The 17,459-nt window shown below is 33.3% G+C and overlaps 1 non-coding gene across 1 annotated transcript; it reads left to right on the forward strand.

Annotated features, from left to right (window-relative positions):
• Positions 1 to 16,888: 16,888 nt before the first annotated feature.
• LOC123619149 (U6 spliceosomal RNA) lies at positions 16,889 to 16,995 on the forward strand. The gene has a single exon (XR_006727695.1). It is a non-coding gene; the product is annotated as a U6 spliceosomal RNA (small nuclear RNA).
• Positions 16,996 to 17,459: the final 464 nt, after the last annotated feature.

Genomic DNA, 17,459 nt, shown 5'->3' on the forward strand with positions numbered 1-17,459 from the left:
TCAGATCTATTTGTAAAGCAATTTTATATTTGCCCCCAGAGGACAATTGGCTTTGTAACCAACATGATTTATCACAGAATGACAAGATAGGAATGAGCATGAGATTCCATAAACTCTGTTTTTTCCTCCAAATAGAGTCCAGACTAATTTATCTGAAGCAGATAAGAGTCTTTCAAAGTAACCAAATGGTTGTAATATGGACTGCTACCCTGAGCACTGCACTATAATGCTGTTAGAGAATGAACTGGTCACTGATGCCATGACATGAAAAATTGATTTAGTCTAAGAATCCCTTCCTGGGGAGGTAAGTCTTCATTCTACATGAGATGCCCATCACTGGTGTGATTTAATGCATTAGTTGCTCAATACAAAGCAGCAGCAACCATTTTTACACTGAAAATCAAAAGCAAAAACAAAAATATAGGCTTCAATGAGCAAAATGAAGGTTTACAGAATCTATGCTATTACTGAATAGTCCATCTATTTTCTGCTCAGACTCTATTCAAGAACTTACTCTTTTTTTACCAAAGCACAAACAAAAATAAAGCAACTCTATACTCCTTTAACGCTGTGCATAAACACAGGACCCAGCACGCTCAGATCAAAAGCAATTAGTCAAAGGCAAAATTAAAAAATGTGCCAAGCTCTGGCCAAAGAATATTAATATGTAAACTCATTTACCTTAATTCTTTGCAAAAAAATAGAAAAGACAATCATAACTTATAGAGTGAATATGCAGTGGCAAGCATTTGCAGAAATTAACTAAAATTTCTTAGAAATAGCTGATATAAAAACCAAGTAAGTTAATAAACTTTGAATAATTATGGATCAAATGAGAATATAGACCTCACTTAGTAAATCTGGCTGATTGAACAAATTCAATTTTGATTATAAAAATTATAACTTTTTATAAAACTTGTTTACTCAACCATATTTCCTAAGTGAAGTCTGTATTCTAGTTTCCCTATTAAGTCCTAGGGACGCAACAACGAACCAGATATGTATGGCCTTGCCTTCATGAAGAGCACACAATAGCTCAGGACTCAGAAGTTGCTGAGCAGAACACAGATGACCTAAACTGAAGAAATGCCATTTCCATGCTACTCTTGTGCTAGTGTTTTAAATAATTTTATATAAAATGACAGAAAACTAGAAATTTGTATCAGAATCTACCATTTTTAGTTTTTAAATACAATTATGGTTATGTTAAATACATAGAAACAGATGTATTTATTATTATTCTGTATTGTAGTTTGAGCCATCAAACTTAAAAAATTGACTTTACAACTACATTTATGCTTGAATCTTCTTTATAATTATGTGTCATATGTGTCCTATGAAAGCCTATCACAATATATATATTCTCAGAAATGTTACTTTTTAAAAATTTTTCCGATAACTCTTTAGTGTTCTTATCTTTGTCTTAAAAAATACTATACTTGTGCTTTGAACCATTAGATCACACTTAGCTCTCAAAATTTCTGAAAGTAACTATAAATTATAATAAAATATTTATACAATTGGACACAATAATATTGACTGAATGTGTTCAATTTCATGGCACAATTTTACCTACATGCATTTCCTGATAAATTGGGCTGGGGAATCCAGAAAGAGGGCATCATGAGTTGGTGTTTCTACCTGAGCCATGAGCACTAGTACGTACATCAGATAGACCATTTACTAGGCATACCATCAGAGATGGATTTTTATAGTGATATTTCTAAGATTTTGACAAAAGAGTTAAAGATGTACAAAACATAGTAAATGTGGACATTTAATTAATCAGTTTGCACCTCTTTAAACTGCTCTTTCAAGATCTTTAGATTTCAGAACTATTATATCTGACTACTACAGCCAGATTAGAGAAACATTTCTGTGGAAGAAATATAATCTTGTATTTCACCCCACAAATTAGAGGCACATTAGATATTTTAAATATTTGAGTAAATACAGTGCTTTCAGGAAGAAGGAAAAGACTGTTTCCCCCAAATTAAGTTTTTCAACAAGATTTATTGATGCTGACCGAGGCCCAGCATAAACTCTTCTAAGGATGCTGTCTAAGTAACATGAGATAAACTAGAATAAGACATATCCAAATAAACTGAAGAAGCAGTTTGACTCAACTATAGAAAATCAAATATTTTCCTTGTAAAATTAAAGATGATATTGTACTGGGATTAGAAGGCAAAGGAAGTTATATTATTATTCTATATAAAAAAACAAATCTGAAGTTTGATTTGTGTTTTTCCTTATATCTATTTTGGCCCCTTATTTTATTGCTAAAACAAAATTACATAACATTATATCCAAGTTAGTTGTTCATGTAACTAGGTTATTTAAGACAGTGTTAGTTTATATATGTGTGTGTGTTTTAATATATATAGAGGCAGTATAATCAACTTTTCTCTAATAGGACCTTAAGATTTTAACTCTCAATTTGGAGCAATTTGTAAGAACATCTATTTCCACTGAAGGTCAAAACTTTAAATTCCATGATTACCAAGGGAAATCTACTGATGAATTGACAGCTTAGACCCTAGATTTTCATTCAGTTACTTCATTTCTATTGATTGTTCTCTGCGCAGACCTCCATTTCTGAATTCCACTTTCACTCTCATGCTAATATGTAACCACTTTTGCTTGCTTCCAAGAAAAATAAGGGCTTGCCAAGAAAGAGTTTAGAAAATTTGATTTTGAAAATAGTAGTCTAAATGTAACAGTGTTCTTAATGCAGACTGTTTTACTAGACAGACTGACATCTACCCATTCAACTCACTGACCTAGACAGAGCTATAAATTAGAGTGAGAAATATTAGCAGGATGATGGCCAAATGTTTCGCCTAATCTGTCTGTTGTCAAACAGAAGAATTATAATGCTTATTCTGAAAATATTCTCATGTGGATTATTTTTGCTTCAATCTCTACATCTACTAAATGCAATTATTTTTCTAGTAGGTTAATGCACGCATTGATTCCAAGGAGAACATAACACCAGATTCTTGGACAATTATGTTTGTATTTTTGACATGACTTAATTAACAACCTCTCATACATGATACTAGGTGTCAAATGCCTCCCATATGCTTTCTGCTAACACCCTAAACCCCCTATCCAAGTAAATAGATTTAATGAGTTACAAGTGGTTATTACAAAAAACTAAGTAAAATTTAACATAAAACCTCTCCAGTGAAAAATAAAATGGATCAGTATGAATTTGTATAAATACTGAACTGTATATATATTTTTTGGGAATGAAATTTTATGAATATGGCTAAGTAATTAAACTAAGGACTCTTTATGAAATATTCATAGATCACATTTCAAATAACCAGATAACAGCCTGTGATTTTTCAATAAGTTTTATATATTATGTTTCAATAATTCATTTTTCAAGTTTGATGTCAGCATTTTAAATATTCTTCCTTTAAACCTATGTGCTTATTCAACTTAAAAAAAAAAAAATAGAAAAAAAATCAATGATGTGTTTCCACCCACTCATGTACAAAATTTCCAAAAAAATTTAAAGCTTTACAGAGATTTCACTTTATCTCTTAGATATTTTGCAGAAAATAGACTGTTTTTGTCTGCAAGAGTGAAAAAAGAAAACCCAAAGAATAATGTCAGTTTGTAATTTATAAATATTTAAATGATTAAGAGATTTCGAATGACTTCATGTAATACCAAATTAGATTAAATGTCTAAAAGTGTAACTTAGTCCCCTGTGAGAGCTTTCAAGTTCGAACTGTTTCCCTTCCAAATGTTTTGCTATAATTGTGATGAATGGCCACCTAGAGCAAAAGTTCAAAAATAGAACTTAAATTTAATTAGCCAATGAAAAGTCTAAGTGCTGCCATCGTATTTCATGACTGCAGTCAGTTCCTAATTTATAGTATAGTTAGGGAAGCAGCCCTTTACTCCTGTATAAATTCATCTGTAATATTTTAAGGGACAATCAACATGTCCTGTAAGTAGTGATTTTTTTTAAATAAAATAAACATAACAATAGCAAGATACAATTTGCTGACATTCTTATAATACAAACCTGTGATGATGCTTAATTCATGAGCCTTGAATCCATCTATTCCATTTCTAGCTGGAAAAATTCCAATTTCAGTTTCACACTGCATATGGGACGAAGTCCAAGAGCATTAAAGTAGCAGCACATCTCTAACTGACCTAGGCCCAGCATCAACTCTCACCGCTCTAAAACCATCCTGCAATATGAAAATGGATGTAGTTCTCCCACATTAGGCTCCTCTTACTTCATGGTGTTCCTCCACTGAGGTGCTCTTTAGGTTTCTTGTTCAATTGATTAATTCTTAGCCATACAGTAAGACTTAGCTTAAACACACCTGGAGTAAACCCTCTCTGATACTTCTAAACCGGAATGTTCTAACTGGCCTTATCATCTTGTCAGCCACCAGAACCTAGGCATTCTTCTAATATGGCATTAGAATTTATTTCTCTACTCACAGCACACCATGGATTAATTGAAAGTATAAAAAAAAAAAAGAAAGAAAGTATAAAAAATTCACCTTCCTTAGTGCCCTTACTCTGGTTTTATATATATACAAACATACACACATATATATACATATATATAAAATATATACTCATACATAAATACAGTTGTATATAATGCATATATATGTGTAAATACATATGCACACATATTAAAAGGAAATATGCTCCAGCTCTGTTAATCAGGAATATTCAGGAAAACAGAAATGACTCTATGTCTTCCACATAGAAAAATTTAATTGGGAGAGTTAGGTGCTCCCTCAAACTCTGGAAGGACCAGAAAATGAAGATCAGGAAGACTAATCCAGTTAGTTTTGATGAAATTGGATAGTTTTAGGAATCACAGGAAAACCGCCAGTTAGGTCAGAGCTACCTGCAGAACTAAAGCAGGTAATTTTCAAGCTCAGGAGCATGTCTGCCACTGCTGGAAGTTACTTTAATACAGTTTTTGCTTCTTTTCTGCCTTCCAAATCTCAAACAATTATCTTGCAGACTCTAACCTAGATTTTTGCTAGCAAGGAGTCTGAGAACATAGTTCCCAATCTTTCATTTCTTGTGATAATGCAGAAAGCGAAGAAGAGGGGCTTTCCTGCCAAGCTGCCAGGAGACAATCAGGCGCATTCCACCACACTGGCTATAAGCATCCCTACAGCTCCTTCTATTCACTTTTACATCCCAAATACCATTCCATTCCAATCAACAATGACAATATCAGCATTCTTCAATACTCTGATGTAACCACCCTTAAATAAGATACTCTTAAACAAATGAAGACATGCTTACACTTGCTTGACAACTCCAAATAAAAGAGTGCATTAACCTGTGGTTTGGTAGCAATTGAGATATTGCCATGAGCATGCCAAAAGGACAAAGAAAAGGAGTGAATATAAAACTGAAAAAGATCTGTTAGATCACATATCTCCAAAAAGAAGTGACCTTCAGGGGAATAGTTAGCATGAAGCATTCTTAAAGGGAGAGTTCTGGAACACAGATACCCTGACCTCACTCTCTCCCTCATCCAGACCTTTTGTTAGGACTCCTCTATTGGCTGAAACCAACTAGAAATCAAAGATTGGAATGGCTTTATACCATCAGCATCCCAGAACAGAGTGAAGAGTGGAAATGGCAAAGAATAGATCAGGAATGCTAAATGAAGAAATACTTTAAAATAAACTAAAGTAAGGTTAATCACAGATAGGAGTATTGAAGTACATTGTACCTCTGCATTGTTCAATGTCATAAGCAATCCAGTGGTCATCTCAGCATGAAGTTTTGTGAAAACATTGCTTATATTAGTGGAAATATTATTCTTTGAAAACTAAAATTTTTAGACCAACAGTATTTAATCCTGTGGAGATGGAAAGCAACATTGATGATTATTAGAATCAATCGAGAGCCACTTCCACATGTACCCTTGGTTCTTGGACTCATTTTCCAGTTATAGGAGAAAGAAAACTATCTATTGGCTGCTATGCTTTATTGGTTCAAAGCCTATACTGAAATTTGTAGAACATCCCTTCACCCTCAGCAAGCATATTAATAAAGTCTTTAGTAGGCCGATCCACCATTGTATAAGGTCAGCTGTTTCTGCTTGTTAGGATACATAGTGGTAAAACTTCTGAAACTTAGTGAACCAATTACCTCAGTATTTTTCTCCTACAATTACTTATTTAGTTGGGAGTAATATTGTATGGTATACTATTATCTTCTGCCTGTACCCCAGGCTTAGCTTTACAGAAAAAAAAATGAACACATTTCTTAGAAATGTGTATAAATACACAGATTTACTGGGCCCTAGGCTCTTCATAAGAAGAATATAAAATCATGTCTAGTATATACTGCAGGCCAGCAAATCACCTGTCAATGTATGTGTGTGCTACCAAGATAAAAATTCAGTGATTTTAGTCTTAGGTGATCTATTCAGATTCTTACTATAGAGCAATTGGTGTTATGATTGAGCTCACCATTTCTCAGGTCTACCTACAGTAGACTGGCTTCTATGCAGAACGCTATAGAGTATCTCACTGAGAGAAAACTTGTCACTGCACAGTGGTTTATGGGTGACCAGCTGACAGACTTATCAGTCCCCATAGCTTGCTGAGATGGAAAAGTTCCTTTTAGACCACAAACATACCTTAATATAAGTATGCTGCCCCCCCACCATATAGCTGAATAAAATAGAATAAAACTAGACACATTATTCCACCCTAGTTCACACCATTAAAGATGGGAAATAGACTGGATTAAACTTAATTTATACAATTTATCTTGTTCTAAAGTGGAAAAAAAAACCTCAAGATGTATATAAACTTCTCTGGTAGTGGTTCATATTCTGAAATTTTATCCCACTGTTTTTATTACAGGGAAGTAAAAAAAATTAGGGGCTCCGAGCTTAGTTTCTCTTTAATATTGTTTGGAAGTAAGAAGCCTATTTGCAAAATGATAAGATACAAATATATTAAAAAGTTAAACAGCTCATTGATTATTATAACAGAATTAATAAATTGTTAATATACAACCTTCACTATACAACTTAGGTTATAGCCAGATGACAATCAAGGCTTGAGTGATACGAAATATTTGATTTTAAAAATTAAGAAAAAAAATATGGTATAAATGATACCAAAAAATTAAATTGGAACATTGCATTTGTTTATTACAGTAGTAATCAAATTAAATCAATTGGTTTGATTATTAACACATGCCTTTGCAAAATCTAGTGTAACTATAATAATTTATCTTTTTTAACTAGGTAGAAAAAAAGCCACACAGGCCTCAATCTCTAGTTATTATTCATGTTTGCTATATTTATCCTATTCTAAAAGAAGAAAAGGTCAAGACAAACTTCTGGATAAGAGGCAACATCAACATTCATGAATCAGTTACAACAAATAAATAGTTGCAGAATATCATGCTCACCAGGCATTCAATATAATTTCACTGAAAAAAAAAGTGATTTGGAAAGAGATTAGATTGTCATTAAATATGTATTACCATGCTAAAATTAAAAGTTGCAAAAGTTGGGGAAGTTAACCAGTAGAAATCTGGATTCAAAAGAAAAGATTAATTTCTGGCAGAAGGCTAGTGGCTAAAGACCTGCCTTTAGTTCTACTTCCTCCTGATCATACGAATAAAATTCAGCACAGGTATAAGGTGCAAACTCAAAAGGGTATAAAGGCAAGAGATAAAATAAAGAGTCAATAAAAACAGTCTTTTTTTTAATCATTTGCCTTTTGCAAAGACTGAAAACAGGTGAGCGAGAAATACTGACTTTTCAGAAAAACAACTTCTCAGAATTCTTAAGACATTTCTACATGGCCATAAACTGAAGTTGAAGTAAACAAATTTTCTTGCAGAATCCCAGAGGTGTTCAGGAAGTGTAGAAAAGCAGTAGTGAGTTTGAAGTTAAAATTCAGATTTTAAGTAGTATGTGGAAAGAAGTTAGCCTTCTGCTTACATCCCATATACTATTTCTCTCTCACCATGCATAAAATTTGAGTTTTGCACTGTACAGCACAAGTCAGAAAATTACAGCCTGACAGTCATCCCATCCTGCCACTGATTTTGTAAATAACTAATGAAACCTAGCTATGCCCATTCCTTTCCTGCTCTCTGTCAGGACTCTTGCTTTTGGAACCCAATGACTATGGTGTGAGAATGTTCAAATTAGCCCACGAAGAGACCTCACGAAGAGACAACGTAAAGAGGCCTCATTGGAGAGGAACTGACACCTCCAGCCAACTACCAATATTCATCACCAAACTCAAGAGTGAATGAGCTGTCAAGTCTCTTAGCTCGTCAGAAACAGTGGAGCCAAGATAAGTCCCATCCACATTTCTTGCTAACAGCATTCATAAGGTTAATAACGTGTGTTTTACATTATAAGTTTTACGTTTATGTCATGTTTTCAAAGTAATTGGAATAAGTGGTCACTTTGTAACAATTTGTTGAACTTTACTAAAGGTTCATACAGTTTTCTGTATACATTTTTTTCACAATAAAATATTTTTTAAATCAGATTTTTAACCATGTGGCTTTTTTTTTTCTATTTTGTCTCACATGGTATTAGATACATTAAATTTTCTTTAACTTCCTGAACTTACAAAGCAGCAAAACTTGGTTCAAAGCTCATTAGCAAAGTTGATAGATTCCACGAATTCAACTCTAAAAAGCTCTACCTTCCCATCTCCACTGCTCCCATCCTTATTGCATCTCTTTCTAAAATTGACTAGACAACCTCAAAAACTTTACTTCCCATACCACTCCAATTCATATTACACACTATTATGTTATTTTTCTAAAACACAGTTCAGATCATAATCATTCCCTGATTAAAAAAGAAAAACCAATGATATCAACTCATGAGTTAAGAAGGCAAATCAAGCATATATAATGTCTCCCACTTAAGAATGCACTAAAATTAAAAAAAGTAAAATAGAAAAGTATAGACTTCAATCAATAAAAAATATGTCATGTAGGGTATGAGTGGGTAAGAAATCCTAAAACTTCACTGGAAGATGAAAAATAGAAAAAGGTGAATAGATTGATACAATAAAAACAAAAGTTTCAAAAATGTTAACAGTAGCAGAGGATACAGCTGAATGGCCTGGAAGAACACCAAGGAATGCTGGACTCCAGGAACACAGTGACAGCAGAGGTAGGTATGAGAAGTGGGGATGGGAACCGGAGGTACTGAGTGCATGTAGGTGCAATGGTCCACCAGCATTGACCCACCTTTCTAGTTTAATTACAGGAAAAAAAAATATGTATCCAAAAATAAGTCATCTCTAAAGAGCTTTGGCTAATAGTCTTAGAATAAACAGAATAAGGGGATATCTGTACCATACAGTAACAGAGTCTCCATGCATTTTTTGATATTATGGATTTGGGGGTACCTACATAGCTAAATTTCTGCCAGCACTTTCTTAACTGAAGTCTACCTGCCTGAAAGTCCCACTCAATATTAGAAATGAATGGATATTCAAGTATCACCAAATATGTGAAGAAAGATTTCAGTACGAATAAGAAAGCTAACCCCCGATTCTAGATGAAAGAATAACATTTCAAACACTAGAGAAGGAAAAAAAAAAACTATATCTAATTGGTATCTTTCGAACAATTTTATATTTTGTATCCATAAAAAAAAGAATGGAGTTCTAAGAAAAAATTTTTAAAATGACAGAGAAATAACCCTTGAAAATTAGGAGTGCTGAAATGGTGATAGAAGAATTGAGGAAAACTCAGAGAATTTAGAGCAAAACAATTAAGAAACTGAAAATCTGGGATACATAGGAAAAGCAAACCTGGTATGAAAAGCATTTCAAAATTATCTTGTCCTGATGATGATAGATCCTCTCCATGTATTTGCTCTCAAGGCATATTATATGACTAGTCACTGTTGTAGAGTAAATGTTTACTCTTGCCTTTTTAAAAAAATGTTGTTTTCCTTTTGGGGAATGCCCTTTCATATCCACGTCACATGACCTTGCTGAAATTGTTTATTCAAATTGCTGTGGGTAAAATTCAGACAAATGGCTTCATCCACAGGTGTATCTGTTGTACTGGGAGAGGCACAATCTTTCTGAAATCTTTCTTGATTTGTAGTCAATAGACTGAGTTTTCTTTCTCATTTAAACCTCAGTAGCACCTTCTTTCACCTCTAAGATGATGTTTATATTCTGCCACATACTACAGATGTTTGGGTACTTGTTTCATCCTCCCTATGAGACTGATTAATTTCTAGGAGCAGAGACATTCTCACTTCTGTAGTTAGCACTCTGGCCATGAAAGGGGCTTGCTAAAGATGTCCTGAATTAAAATGACTCAGACCAAATCTCCTTAATCCTTGCCTTGATATAAATCTTCGATAGAGATTATTAAGACAAAGTTCCAGGTCGTGCTTTCTCACCAAGCTCAGAGGTTCCTTTTCTATTTACTTGATAAAAATGAACATTCATAATGCAAAGGTGCAGTATTTATTATGCCACCCCCAATTCAAGCCCTTCTAGGGCCCCTACAACTTCTTGTATCCATTAAAAATGCTTAGCCTAATATTTAAGGCCTTTCTCAGTTAGATTATAGGTTTCTTTCAGAGCTTTCATTTTAATAATTATATAATGTACATTTGCACTCAATAGCTATTAGCTAAAAGTATGATTTAATAAATTAATGAAACATTTTGGAATGGAGGATCTAAGCATACCACTTTTTCAAGCAGTCATGGATATGTTATAGAGGAAAAACCTAAAAGTTAAAGTTCTTGTTTCACTTTAGAAAAATCCATAAAAGAGAAATAAAATTCCTGCCACCCTCACTCAGTAGGATACCACAGAGATTAATGAGGTAATGCAGTAAAAAGTGCTGTGAGCTATTCATACGAATGGGGCTTTACAGAGGTACTTTATTGTAATTATTCTCTGCATTTACCTTTAATGCCATATCTAAAGGATTTTGGACTAGAAAAGAGAGTAACTTTCTAGTATACAAAAGTTGTTTCAAAGTCATCTGTTCCAATCTTGACTCTTAGCTATTTTTTCTTAATTAAAATCCTCACCTTACACAATTTCTTTGTATTGCAGATTAGTGTAATGAAGTAAGCAAGATAATGTATATAACGTTCCTGGTTCTTGGTAAGACCCTAGTAAATGCTTGGCTTTGTACTGTTTTTTAATCAAAAATAGTTATAGTAGAAACTATTTTAGAAGTTTTATCAATGCAATTTTCAGGAGTATCTGGAAAGAGAGGGAAGCCAATAAAAGCTGGAGTGCTGGCATTTAAGACTATTCAGAATAGAGAAAATTAATGGAGATAAAATTCTTGGATGATAGTTTCTTGCTTTTTTGTTTGTGTGTTTTTATGTGACCTATTGTCCAATCATACCACATTTTAAAGTTGAACTTTCAAAAACTGTTCACAATGATGGCCTAGTTGAGATAGGCCAATAAGGTGTTAATCTCCAAAATATATAAGAATAACTCATACAACTCAATAGCAAAACAAAACAAACAAAAAATAACCCAATTAAAAAATGGGCGAAAGATGTGAATAGACATTTTTCCAAAAAAGACATACAGATGGCCAACAGGTACATGAGAAGACGCTCAACATCATTAATCATCAAGGAAATGCAAATCAAAACCACAGTGAGATCTCTATCACCTCTCATCTGTCACAACAGCTATTATCAAAAAAGTCAAGAGATAACTAGTGCTGGTGAGAATACTGAGAAAAGGAAACCCTTCTTCATTGTTGGTGGCAATGTAAATTGATGCAGTCATTAAGGAAAACAGTATGGAGAATTCTCAAAAAATTAAATATACGACAACCATATGATCCAGCAATTCCACTTTGGGTATACACCCAAAAGAAACAAAACCATTATCACAAAGATATCTGCACTCCCATGTTCACTGAAGCATTATTCACAATAGCCAAGATATGGAAACAATGTTAAGTATTGGATGAATGGATTAAAAAATATATGGTATATATACAGTAAAATATTATTTAACCACAAAAAGAAGAAAATTCTTCCATTTGCAACCACATGGATGACTTTGAAGGCATCATGCTAAGTGAAATAAATCAGAGAAAGACAATTACTATATGATCTCACTTATACATGGAATCTAAAAAATCCTGAATTTATAGAAACAGAGAGCAAATTGGTGATTGCCAGGGATGGGTGTGTATGTGGATGATGGCTGAAGGTGGTCAAAGGGTACAAATTTCCAGTTATAAGATGAATGAGTTCTGTGGATATAATATACAGCATGATTAGCTAATGATACTGTACTGTACATTTGAAAGCTGCTAAGAGTACATCTTAAAAGTTCTCATCACAAGAAAAGAAATTTTAACTATGTGAGGTATTAGATGTATTAACTAACCTTACTGCAGTAATTATTTCTCACACACATACATCAAGTCATAACATTGTATATTTTAAACTTGCACAATGTTATATGTCAATTATATCCTAATAAAGCTGGAAATATTTTAAAATACAAAATAAAAAAAAATAAAACTAAGGAAATGTTTGTCATAGGCAGACATCTGAATTGGTCCCAAGGGGAAGAGTTCTATAGTCGTATAATTAGATCTCAGTCTTTTAGTGAGCCTATCCCTCTGGACTATGAACTTCCCAAGTGTTTCTTAATTTTTTTCTTCCCACCTTAGTTGGAAGAAAACGGCTAGAATGAGCTGGAGTTGGGTATTTTCCTTTCCCAAATAAATTAGTCTCTGATTTCCAGCAGGTTAAACTCTGGTTGACTAGATTCCGGAGGGCAGCCCTTGTTGAGAAGAGCTGAGTCCTCTGACTTACTTCAAAATGGTTCCTTTTCCCCTCCCTCTGCAGGAAGTTCCATGAAATTTTTCTCTGATATTTATTGTGGAAATCTCATCGAACTCCTAGCAGTAAAGCCCACGAAATCAAGGAGGCTGCCTATCACTGGGTCCCCATAAATTTTTTTAACTATCAGATTGTTGCCATTTTCTAAATTGTTCAGTAAATTATGCAGCACATACAAATATCTCATGAGACTGTGTGTGCGTAGTTTCATGAGTGGACATTCTACATCTAAGCGAGTGTGAAATGGGAAGCTTGGAGAGGATACTGAGTTGATCCATGAAATTAATGTTCTGAACAAAAAGCTTTGAGCCAGAGTTGATCATGATGATGTAAGCTACAAAGGCACTTACCCTAATCTTAAGGCAGAGGGGTGGGTGTATATTGCCATTGATTTTTTTTTTTTTTTTGCACAATGTAAAATGTGAATTTGAGTCAATATCATGGATATTTAAGGTAGAGTGACAATAGCTAAGAGCTAAACTCATTTAAATGAAAACAAAATTCCAAAACAAAAACTATCACAAAAATGTCTCCACATAAGGAACATGCTAAAAAGAAGTATTTCCACACATTTATTTGTAAGTAGCACTAATAAACATTTTATATATCCTATGTAAACTCAGTCAAAACTGAAACATAGTGCATATAGTATATTGTTATCATTTATGATAGTTTCATATTGTACAATGTAGTCTCTGATAATCCAATTTCATATCCATTAATAATCTGTTTTTCCAAAGATAGAGAATGTCTTTTGGGATGCAGATTTGATGAAAGAATGTAAAATTATAAATTACACACTGAAATCACCACATTCAATTAGAGTATGATTTTTATAAATTTTACCAGTTTCACTTATGACTCCACCATTAAATATGAAATTTAACATCATCAACCAAAACGTGTTCCGTATTCTAAATCTGTAATGAGCTTAGACTCTTCAGGAATATAATTATTGACATCAATCTGCTTGTAACTCTACATGTTTAAATTCTATTTTTACAATCAGTAGGTTATATGTCATCCAATGTCATCCCAAAACTGAAGTAATAATGGAAAAGTCAGAAGCATAACGTGCTGATTTCCTTTTAGAGCATGAAAGAGAGAAGGAGAGAGAGAAGAGAATAAAAAAGATAAGGAGGGAAAGAAGATCTGAATATTGGAGACTAAAGAAGTGAGAGGTTTAGATGCATTTTAAATATATCATCACACTAGTTTCCATTATAAATCATTAAAATAACACCTCTTAGGTTCTCTTTGAAATAGCTTGGAATCTGCATGCCATCCATTTGTATTGTAGGTCTTTGACTGGACTATTTATAAGTCTGAAATGGCTTATAACAATTTATTTTCCATTTAAAAGCCAGCTATTTTTTCTATAATTTGGAGATAGAAATGGGTAAAAATAAATAAAAAATACTTTTTCAACCATGGCATCTTGAATTCAAAATCAAATGAATAAACCCTGGATTTATTTACAAGGAGAGCATTGCAAGATTTTTGTTTTTGCTTTTTGCTAGCACTTCTTTTCTAACATTCCTCCTCTAGAAAAATAAACAATTCTCTGTGCCAGAGTAGTGCATGACCTGATTCTTTAAATAGAAGGCATCCACAGGACCACTGAACAGTCCCATCAGATGCTCTTACAAACAAGATCCCTTGACGAGAGATTCTTGGGACATAACCATTCCCTCAATACAACGGTTTGAAAGCAAGATAGGGATAAGACTGGTTATTGACTACACAAGAATCTCTCAGGTTCTCTTTGAAACAGCCTGGAATTTCCATGCCACTCATTTGTATGGATGTTTTACATTGATAGGTGTTTATAAATTAAATTCCAAAGGGAAGCACTTAACCACAAACAAAACCCAGCAAACTCTTTGATTTTAATGGTGGAGAAATATAACTGTCAAAATTATGAAAAGGGAAGAGAAAATGTTGTGCATCCCCTCATTTACCTTCTTATTTACCTTTTATCTGCTAAAAGGATGAGAAAAACACTTAGTGGTATTGAGAGGCAACAATTAAACTTTTTAAAATTAATGCAATTTATTTCTACAGGATAATACTGAAGCAAATAGTTTAGCGGCATTAAAAAATGAATTTGATTTAGTGAATGGGAAGAGTATCTGTAGTTATTTTAGCTGGGGATAAAACAATTAAAAGCTTTATGCTTGCATGTTTCAGTAATAAAATTTAAATGCTAAGCTGGAGAAAACTCTCCCTTTTATTCTGGTTTGTTAAGAGTAAATATACACACACAAACAAATAGCACAGCTTTTTTTTTTTTCCAAGTTCAGAAATCAAATTAAATAATCTATGAATATCCTCCCATCTAGGAATCCAAGGGGTCCTATCCTGATGAAAATCTTATGACTATTCCTTAAACTACTGTAGTGCAACACAAAGAAAAGAATTATGGGCACTTTAAACCTGGGTAGTATTCATCAAATAGCAACCCAAGGGCAAAAGGTCCTATATCCCATTTCCAATCCTCTGAATTACCTACCCAAGTAATGTATTTTTCTCTTTAAAATGTCTTAAAAGATATAAGATGTCACTGTACTTATAGGGTTTTGAGATTTTATTTTAAAGAATCAAAAGAAATTTGCTCTGTGAGCGGGTTTTTAAATTTGGCTTGAGGCCTCCAGTTCAGGGAACAAGCAATCTCCTTCCAACTCTCCCTTCTACTGGAGAAATGTCCCCTTTCAACCTGTGCCTTTGGTCCAATACAAATCAATGAACTCAAGACCCAATATACCATGTCTTAAAAATCCATTTAGAAAACAACCACTCCATTCAGAGTTCATCTCCTTCCTTTATCAGAAATTGCTGGAAATGTAATTTTGCAGCAAGCATTTCATTTCTTGTATTGAAATAGATTGAGATAAATGTGAAGTCAATGATTAGATAAATGTAATGTCTTGGGTTGATGCCACAATGCAATATTCAATGTTGTGGTCAGTACTGATGGATGTTTTGTATAGTTACTCAGCTGTATAATGGGACAAATTCCCATGACTCTATTTAAAATACCATGTGGCTCCTCTCAATTAATATTACCAAAAGTACTTTGGCACGAATACAAAAAGCATGAGGGATTAGTGCTGAGCATGCAAGTGCAGTCATCTTTGCTCTGTACAGAGATTCCCCTTTATACAACAAACTGTATCTACATTTATTTACTGAGCTGCATTGCATGCAGTAAATAACACAACAGAGATTATTCCTACTTCAGAAATCACTTCCATGAGGTTATAAATAGAAACCCTGTGCTAAGTAATCTCCTACAGTACAGTTAAGTGTTAAACCCCTATGGGGTTAATATACATACACTGGTGCATGCACAAGCGCTACAGCCATAGAAACACATTGTTTATGAAAGTCTCTTTATTGTAACGGCAGGAAAACATTTCTCCTCTCTAGTCCCTGCTATCAAGGTGCGTATCATTCAGTATAAAAGAGGGTGACAGGAAAGAAAGGACTTTCTTCAAGAAGGAATAAAAAACCAGAATACTGGTAGTGCCTTTAGAAATATTTTTTTGAAATGAAGAGGCTAAATTTTCTGGTCTACTGGTACCCAGACTGCATAACATAGGAATGAATCAAATGATACAATGATAAATACCTTTTTTTCAAGTTCTGCTTCCTGTGATTGCTCTTCTTCGGTGGTTATATTTCACTGTTACATAGAAATCTATGATTATCAGGGATGATATCCAGCCTGTCAAGTGCTTCAGTGATCAAAATTATACATTTTCATCCACAATCTACCTTTTTAAGAAATTAAGATGTTTTAATATTTTCTAAAGATCTAACACTTTAATAAACGTCAATACACCAACATTTTACTTTCTAGTGTCCTTAGGTCCAGCACAGGGTAGTGATTTAGAAAGATTTGTTGTCTCTCCTATTGAAGAAATACATGATCACTATCTGCAACACTTAAAATAATTTTTGATTGATTAATACAAACACTAATAACTAAAAAATAATCAAAATCCTAAATTAGTACTTGCTTTGGCAGCACATATACTAAAATTGGAATGATACAGAGAAGATTAGTGTGTTCCCTGCACAAGGATGACATGTCAATTCATGAAGCATTCTATACACACACAAAAACAATTATACACCTTCCATATCATGAAAAACAAAATCTTGATGCATTTTTAGAGGTAAATGCTTATGCCTGTAACTTGTAAATATAGATGTGTTTTTAAATGTTTGTAATTTTCTAATTTTTAAATCATTCTTTGTAATTAACTTTTTAAAACATTCTCCTTCAGAAATATTTTAGATTTTTCTATTTCTGGAATTCTATAATCATACAATCCTGTATCTTGGTGTGTTTTCTTTTTTCCTTCTGAAACATTTTCTCCCTATTTGTGGCATTATAAAATTGCATGATAATGGTATGTATACTTTGGTTAGGGCCATTTTAATTCATTGGGCTTAGTGAATGACTTTTCACTATGGAGTCATGTATTTTCCCTTCAAGGGACTCCCATGAATTATTTCTTTGTTAACTTTCCCCACCCCATTTTCTCTGATATTCTAGAACTTCTGTTAGAAGATATTT

This window comes from Camelus bactrianus, chromosome 6 (assembly GCF_048773025.1).
Source record: "Camelus bactrianus isolate YW-2024 breed Bactrian camel chromosome 6, ASM4877302v1, whole genome shotgun sequence".
Classification (NCBI taxonomy): Eukaryota; Metazoa; Chordata; class Mammalia; order Artiodactyla; family Camelidae; genus Camelus; species Camelus bactrianus.